Genomic DNA, 8,241 nt, shown 5'->3' on the forward strand with positions numbered 1-8,241 from the left:
TACATCAAATAGAAAATAAAATTTATTCTAACTTAGAGAAGGGGATAATGAAAAAAAATAAGAAATAAAAAAAAATAAAATTTAAAATATCAAATTTAGCAAACATAATACAAAATTCTTGAAAATTATGAATCTGGCCAAATGCAGTGGCTCATGCCTATAATCCCAGCACTTTGGGAGGCCCAGGCGGGTGGATCATGATGTCAGGAGTTAGAGACCAGCCTGGCCAGCATGGTGAAACCCCATGTCTACTAAAAAAAAAAAATACGAAAAATTAGCTGGGCATGGTGATGTGCACCTGTAATCCTAGCCACTTAGGAGGCTGAGGCAGGAGAAATGCTTGAACCTGGGAGGCGGAGGTTGCAGTGAGCCGAGATCGCGCCACTGCACTCCAGCCTAGGCGACAGAGCGAGACTCCATCTCCAAAAAAAAAAAGTCCGTCTCAAAAAAAAATACAAGGTTGGTTCATTATTAGGAAAGCTATTAAACATAACAAATACAACAAAAAGGTCAAAGAATAATATTTACTTTTATATTCAACCATCACTTACCTGACTGAGATACCTGTTCCTTTGTCCAGATCACCTTTTGAGATATCAGTGGAAGAATTAATACTTCCTCATCCTGAAAGCCAAATTTAGGGTTTGACATAGCACAGTCCCACTACCTTACCTGTTAAGACCATGATTATATCCAAAATAAACTCTGTATTAAATTCACTTATAAGCCTAAGTAGGGTAGAAGACATGTTGATGAAAAAGGTAATCACACCAGAGCTGATAATGTAAGGTTAAGAACAAATAACATAATATAAAGACAACATCACTTCTAAACCATGCAAAGAAAGACTCATGACAATGAAGAGATTCATCTAAGGGATGGTAATAACATGGCCCATAAAGAATATTCATGGTATTCATATGAATATTCTGCAATTCATGCAGGTAAGAAGACACAGTTCAGAGGAGACTTTTCAGTGCTGACTCAAATACAGCTGTATTATTTTTATTATATTGTACACACTGTAAATCAAATCACTCTGAATGGTTGTTTTATTGTATACATCTGTTTGAAAGTCTTTGTGTATGTATACTGCAAAGCAGGAATCAGTATACCATGGCCCCATGGGCCAAATCCAACCTGCTACCTGTTTTTGTAAATCAGGTTTTATCAGAACACAATCATGCTCATTTGTTTCCATATTGTCTATGGATGCTTTCATGCTACATCAGCAGGGTTGAATAGAGAGACTACCTGGCCCTCTACAGAAAAAGTTTGCCAACCCGCGCCATAGAGTGTCCCTTAATGGAACAGCTGGCAAAACCTAAGACCTAGCAGAATGAATGAAATGTTCATTCATAGTAATTTACCAAATTAATTAAAGACTATTTCTAATAAACTGACCTAAGTTGTCATGTCAGAATACTGTCTTATGATCTGGTGTAAGGGAAAGAACACTGAGTGATGAGAAACGATGAAGTCACACATACTTTGTTTTTTTTTTTTTTTTGACAGAGTCTTGCTCTGTCATTCAGCCTGAGTGCAGCATCATGACCATAGCTACTGCAAACATAAACTCCTGGACTCAAGTGATCCTCCTGCTTCAGCCTCCCAAGTAGCTGGGACTATAAGGGACTACAACCATGCATCACCATATCCAGTTAACTTTTATTTTTCAGCAGAGGTGAGATCTCGCTATGTTGCCCAGATTGATCTCAAACGTCTGTGCTCAAGCAATCCTCCCACCTCAGCCTCCCAAAGTGTTGGGATTACAGGGACAAGCTACCACATCCAACCTCCATCACTACTCTTGAGTCTATGTGACCCTTATTCATTGTATGTATTAGGCAGTTATTCTGAGTGGAAGGAAAGGTATTATTATTTTGCAGGAAAGAACAATATGGTTACCCTTATATACAAAGGGCATAGAGGTATTGAAAGCAGATGGAAAAACAAAGACATTTCAGAGCACAAAAGATAACTGACCAAACGATAGGCCATTGGTGTACATACTCACTTAGCTGTGAGCACCAGAATAGAGTGAATCAGAGGAAAGTAAAGAAGGGGTACCCATTCAATATCTGCTTCTTGAGTCTAGCTAGTTTTAATGATGCTACTATATACAGTGAATGCTAATAAGCTTGATTCTATAACCAGAAATTTCTCTAAAGAAAATAATCAAAGAAGTACACTAAAATTAATATTTAAAATTAACATTTAGATAATAGAGCCAGGCGCAGTGGCTCAAGCCTGTAATCCCAGCACTTTGGGAGGCAGAAGCAGGCAAATCACGAGGTCAGGAGTTCAAGACCCGTCTGGCCAACATAGTAAAACCCTGTCTCTACTAAAAATACAAAATTAGCTGGGTGTGGTGGTGCGCACCTATAATCTCAGCTACTTGGGAGGCTGGGGCAGGAGAATTGAGTGAACCCAGGAGGCAGAGGTTGCAGTGAGCTAAGATCATGCCACTGCACTCCAGCCTGGGCAACAATGCGAGACTTCATCTGAAAAAAAAAAAAAAATTTAGATAATAATAAAATTTAAAACCTAAAAGTATGTTGTGTAAAGAGAAAAGTGGGTGAATAAGACTAAAAATAGCACATGACAGTGTCCTAAGATCATGAGTACTTTTTATTTCCCTCTTAATACTACTTTTTGGTGGTTTCCAAATTTTTTTTTTTTTTTTTTTTTTGAGACAGAGCTTCCCTCTGTCACCCAGGCTGGAGTGCAATGTCACAATCTTAGCTCACTGCAACCTCTACCTCCCGGGCTCAAGCGATTCTCCTGCTTCAGTTTCCCGAGTAGATGCAATTACAGGCATGAGCCACCATGCCCCACTAATTTTTGTATTTTTAGTAGAGACAGGGTTTCTTCATGTTGGCCAGGTTGGTCTCGAACTCCTGACCTCAAGTGATCCACCCGCCTCAGCCTCCCAAAGTGCTGGGATTACAGGCATGAGCCACCATACCTGGCCAACAATATATTCTTTACATGCATAAACATAACAAATACGTTAAAAAAGAGAGAAGAGAAACCTACTGTGTGTACCCTATGCCCCAGATAAATGCCATATTGCTACAACAAAAAGACTTGAAGTTGGGTATAACCCAGCTGCCTGGATTATCAAAAGACTTTAAGTTGGGAAGTGTAATGCAGTCTCAAAGGCTAGCCTAAGAAAGAAAAGAGAAAGGGAATTAGAAATAGGACAAACCTGTGACAAAGAAGAAGATGGACAAAGCGATCATGGAAGGAGAACAGAAAAAAAAGTAAGTAAGAGGAGGGTTCAGATAAAAAAATCTTGCTTATTCAACAGGATTAAGAAAGGAGACCAGGGCCAGGCATGGTGTCTTACACCTGTAATCCCAGCACTCTGGGAGGTGAAGGCAGGTGGATTGCTTGAGTCCAGAAGTTTGAGACCAGCCTGGGCAACATGGGAAAATCCCGTCTCTACAAAAAATACAAAAAATTAGTTGGGGATCGTGGTATGTGCCAGTAATCCCAACTACTCGGGAAGTTGAGGTGAGAGGATCACCTATGCACGGAAGTCGAGGCTGCAATGAGCAGTGATTGAATCATTGCACTCCAGCCTGAGTCACTGTCTAAAAAAAAAAAAAAAAAAAAAAAGAGACCAAAAATTATTCCATAAAATGGAATGCTTTCTATCTAGGGACTATATAAGGTCACTTGGCTTTGGCCTTCCTCAACTTAGTGAACGTCTCTTTCCAGTTACCAAGACATCCAGTGCCTAGTTTAGGAATGCTTTGCCATGGATCAGGAAAGAAATTAAAACCCCATCATCCTTAGCCTGTCCCAATAAGAAAACTGACCTTTGTACTCAGAATGGAGGCTCTGGGAGCTTAGGGTGGGCTGACACACTATGCATAACCGTTTTTCACTTTACCTATGAACCATTTCAATGCTCCACTAGTCCCATAAGAGGCAAGGCTGTGAAAAGGCCAATAAGTGCTACACCACCAGTTAAAGGGGAGTGCAATCAAGAAGGCCTTCCACTCTTGGAAATTCTCCAAGTGCCATACATTTGGCTATCTTAAAACAATGAGCCATCCTTGCTTTTACAGGGCCTTTTTACGGCTCATTTCTCTGTGGGAGACCATTGTGTCTGCCATATTGTTCGACCCTTCTATGGAAACAATGATCACATCCAGGTGTCCTTTCACTGGAAGGGAACCATAGTTTATCCTGCACCTGACACTTAATATGCCTACTCTGGGAATTCTTCTACCTACAACTATTTATTTACCTGATCCCATCTGGTATTAAAGTTCTAAAAAGTTAACAGAATTCTTAAAGGTTCCCAATCCCTCCCAGAAACCCCGTCATCTCAAAATCACTAGCTATTAAAAGCAAAAACAAAAAAAAGGTGGCTCCTGACCTAGTCTCTTTGGGTATGAAGGCATATTTACTATATAAAGCTGTCACCTGCCTTGAAAAGATTAAGACAGCAAGGAAGTTCTTAGAAAGTAGGTATGTGGCTGGCCTCGGATAAGAAAGAGAAACTGGCCAGGCACAGTGGCTCATGCCTGTAATCCCAGAACTTTGGGAGGCGGAGTCAGGTGGATCACAAGGTCAGGAGTTCGAGACCAGCCTGGCCAATATGGTGAAATCCCATCGTTACTAAAAATACAAAAATTAACCGGGCATGGTGGCGCATGCCTGTAGTCCCAGCTACTCGGGAGGCTGAGGCGGAAGAATTATTTGAAACCGGGAGGCAGAGGTTGCAGTGAGCTGAGATCATGCCACTGCATTTCACCCTGGACAACAGAATGAAATGCCATCTCACAAAAAAAAAAAAAGAAAGAAAGAAAGAAAAAATAGAGAGAAATTGCTGAGAAGGAGGACTTGAGTTTGTGTTTGTTTTTGTTTCTTGTTTTTGAGAGAGGGTCTCGCTCTCCCAGGCTGGAGTACAGTGGTTTGATCACAACTCACTGCAGCCTCAACCTCCCAGACTCAAATAATCCTCCCTCCTCAACCTCCTGAGTACCTGGGACTACAGGGATGTACCACCATGCCCAGCTAATTTTTTGTTTTTTGTAGACACATGGTCTTGCTATGTTACCCAGGCTGGTCTCAAACCCCTGGGCTCAAGCAATCCTTCCACCTCAGTCTCCCAAAGTGCTGGGATAATGTGGGAGCCACCACACTCACCTAAAGAAGGGTTTTAGCTAGAAGAGTATTACCAATTCACTTCTAAGTTGTTAAGAAGAATTACAGAAGGGATGATCATTGCTATATACATCAACCATGATATGCCAGGGCAGAGTGAAGAAGGATATGTATGGATAGGTAATCAATACTGGTATCTGATTCCTGAGCATTTTACTTTGTACCCATCAACTAAGTCTTTCCTAAAGAATTCAAGGAATTTTTCCCCAGTTCAGGTATTACAGTTTGCTATTCTACGCTTACTAAAGGCCGAATTCCAAGACTTAAAAAGGAAAAAAAAAAACAAAAAAACTTTAAGACCACTTAAATAGAAAATGCAAGGGGTGGGCATGAGGGCTCATACCTATAATCCTAACACTTTGGGAGGTGAGGCAGGAGAATTGCTTGAGCCCAGGAGTTCAAGACCAACCTGGGCAACATAGTGAGACCCAATCTCTTAGGGAGAGGGAGAGAGAGAGAGAGAGAGAGAGAAAAGAAAATGCTCTTAAGTCCCAGTTCTGCCACTGATTACAATGTGACCTAGGTAAAGTTACTTAAGCTTTCTAAGACTCATTGTTGACATGGTGGTAGTAACAACTCAACACAAAACTAACTCTTTCAGTTTTCTATAAGAATTCAATGAGACAGGGTACATAAAGCACAAAGCAGGTGCTCAATGAATGGCATCAAATTATTAAAAAGCTAAATGTCATGTATTTCCTCAATAGGGAACTGCAGAAAATTAATCTTCTAAGGGGGTTTATTCCCCCTTAGACATCTACAGAAATATGCAAAAAAAGCCAGAGAGGGGAAGTGTACTAAAATAAGGATAAAGTCTTAATTAGAAAACATAAGTTGCAACTTTTTGGATACTCATGAATGGCTCAATTTTAAAAGTTACCCCTTAATAGAAGGAAAAAATGGGGGAACCATACATATAGAATAAATTAGTTAACTACAGTGAGGCATATAAAACATAGTTCCTTCTGTACATGTAGCCCAATTTGTGAATATGCTTTCTTGGTGAGCTTAATTTGAGTGGGAAGAAATTTAGAAGCCATGTGATTACTATGAGATTCCATACATTCTAGGATCAACTGTAAATGCAAGTCCCATTGAAAGGAAAATAGGGAGAGGAGGATTTGTGGACATAGTACATTTATTTAACCTATGCCAAGAACTGGCAAACTTTCTGTGAAGGGCCAGACAGTACAGTAATATTTCAAGCTCTATGGTCCATATGGTTTCTATTCCAACTACTCAACTCTGTTGTAGAATAAAAGCTGCTATCGATAATAATGAATGAACACAACTGTGTTTCAACAAAACATTTACAAAAGCAGGAGCTTATATCACCCATATTTCAGTTATTCTGATCTTCTGCAGGAGTGATCACAGACTGGATAAGCATATAATCTACATGAATCGTTTTAAGAAGGATATATTACAGAGTAAGTTGCAGGCTTTGAAAGTGCTGGCCTGTCACTTATACTCTGGAAATGGCATTTCTAAGAGCCTCCCTGACAAGAATCAGGGCAAAGTCAGCCTCTCTTCCCCTACTTACCTTAATCACTATGTTACCTTAATCACTGAAAGGACCCTCACTCTTTTGCTGCATGGTCACTCACATGGAGGTTCTGGTAGACTTTAAAATACTTTTCAAATATCCTTCACAATCCAGTCTAGTGAGAAGTTACAAAAAGAAAAAAGACTGCATTGACCTTCCCAACACTCAGTTTGGTCAGCCTCCATTGCATTGAGCAACTGTGGCAGGTATTAAAAAGGAGAATGGGAAGAAGGGAGAAAACCACAAGATGTTGCTTAGTTTAACCTAATCATTTTCCACATCATAATGGGAAAAAAAGAATTGATATAACACTTATGATACATTATACATTTACTGGTTACTTATCCCTTTGTCTAACTTCACAAGAACAAAAGTTCTGTGGCAAGACTTTGCTAATGTCTGCAACATTCTCTGGTAGTTAGTTAAGTACTTAATAACTGTTGAAAGAAGGCTAGAAGGGCCAGATCATGACCAGTTTCCCTTCTCTTTTTTATCACCAACTGGGGAACCCCACCAAAGCCACTGACAACTTACCAAGGCTTCCCAACTGCCTCACAAGGACATCTGTGGCAACCATAATTCATCCTCGCCCTCTGATGAAACTTGCTGGGCAGAAAGCATTGGTATGAGTAACAGGCAGGTCTTAATGTTGCTCTTGACCAAGGACAAGTTTTCTGGCCATCCAGGAATCTGCATGTTTAACAAGCACCCCAGGTGATTTTTTGCATAATAAAACTTTTCACCATGGAAATTTCCAACATCAGAGGAGTAAAATCTCAGGAGCTATTATGGAAATCTTTTAGTGTGAAATGAGACCAAGGTGGGTGAGTCACTTGAGCCTGGGAGTTCAAGACCACCCTGGGCAACACAATGAGACCCCCATCTCTATTTAAAAAAAAAAAAAAGAAAAGAAGTATTTTACTGTGAAATAAAAACATTTCTGTCTCACATGGCTTCTTTGGATTTGATAGAACCTAGATGAAGGACTGAGTAGAAGACACAGTACTGGCTTGGATTCAAATCCATTTTCTATGCCAACTAGCTATAATCTTGGGCAATTTGCACCATCTACTTTATGGCCTCATATAATCTTGGGAAATTTCTAATTCCCCCATCTGTAAAAATGGGAGAATAGGGAAAAAAGAGATTAGATTATTTATTCTACAGTACGGCCTGAATGTTTTAAGGCTTTTTTCATATCATAATGTGAAAATATCCAGTAATTGCCTAGTGCCTATTAAGAAAACTTACCAGGCCGGGCATAGTGGCTCACGCCTGTAGTCCCAGCACTTTGGGAGGCTGAGGCAGGCATATCATGAGGTCAGAGTTCGAGACCAGCCTGGCCAACATGGTGAAACCCTGTCTCTACTAAATATACAAAAATTAGCCAAGCGTGGTGGTGGGTGCCTGTAATCCCAGCTACTTGGGAGGCTGAGGCAGGAGAATTGCTTGAACCCGCGAGACAGAGGTTGCAGTGAGCCAAGATCGCACCATTGCACTCCAGCCTGGGG

The 8,241-nt window shown here is 40.4% G+C and overlaps 1 long non-coding RNA gene across 4 annotated transcripts in view; it reads right to left on the reverse strand.

The window, feature by feature from the left end:
- Positions 1 to 361: 361 nt before the first annotated feature.
- LOC108296403 overlaps positions 362 to 8,241 on the reverse strand; it is a 20,844-nt gene continuing 12,964 nt past the window's right edge. For 2 of the 4 annotated variants that reach the window (XR_001821845.2, XR_005198393.1), the window contains exons 3-4: positions 6,728 to 6,845; positions 364 to 624 (exon numbers count right to left, since the gene is read on the reverse strand). This is a non-coding gene — a long non-coding RNA (uncharacterized LOC108296403). Of the gene's footprint in view, positions 673 to 6,727; positions 6,846 to 8,241 lie in introns of all 4 variants that reach the window. The other 2 variants (XR_001821842.2, XR_005198392.1) reach the window with 2 other exon arrangements.

The sequence above is a fragment of the Cebus imitator genome, unplaced genomic scaffold (assembly GCF_001604975.1).
Source record: "Cebus imitator isolate Cc_AM_T3 unplaced genomic scaffold, Cebus_imitator-1.0 Scaffold709, whole genome shotgun sequence".
NCBI classification, from domain to species: Eukaryota; Metazoa; Chordata; class Mammalia; order Primates; family Cebidae; genus Cebus; species Cebus imitator.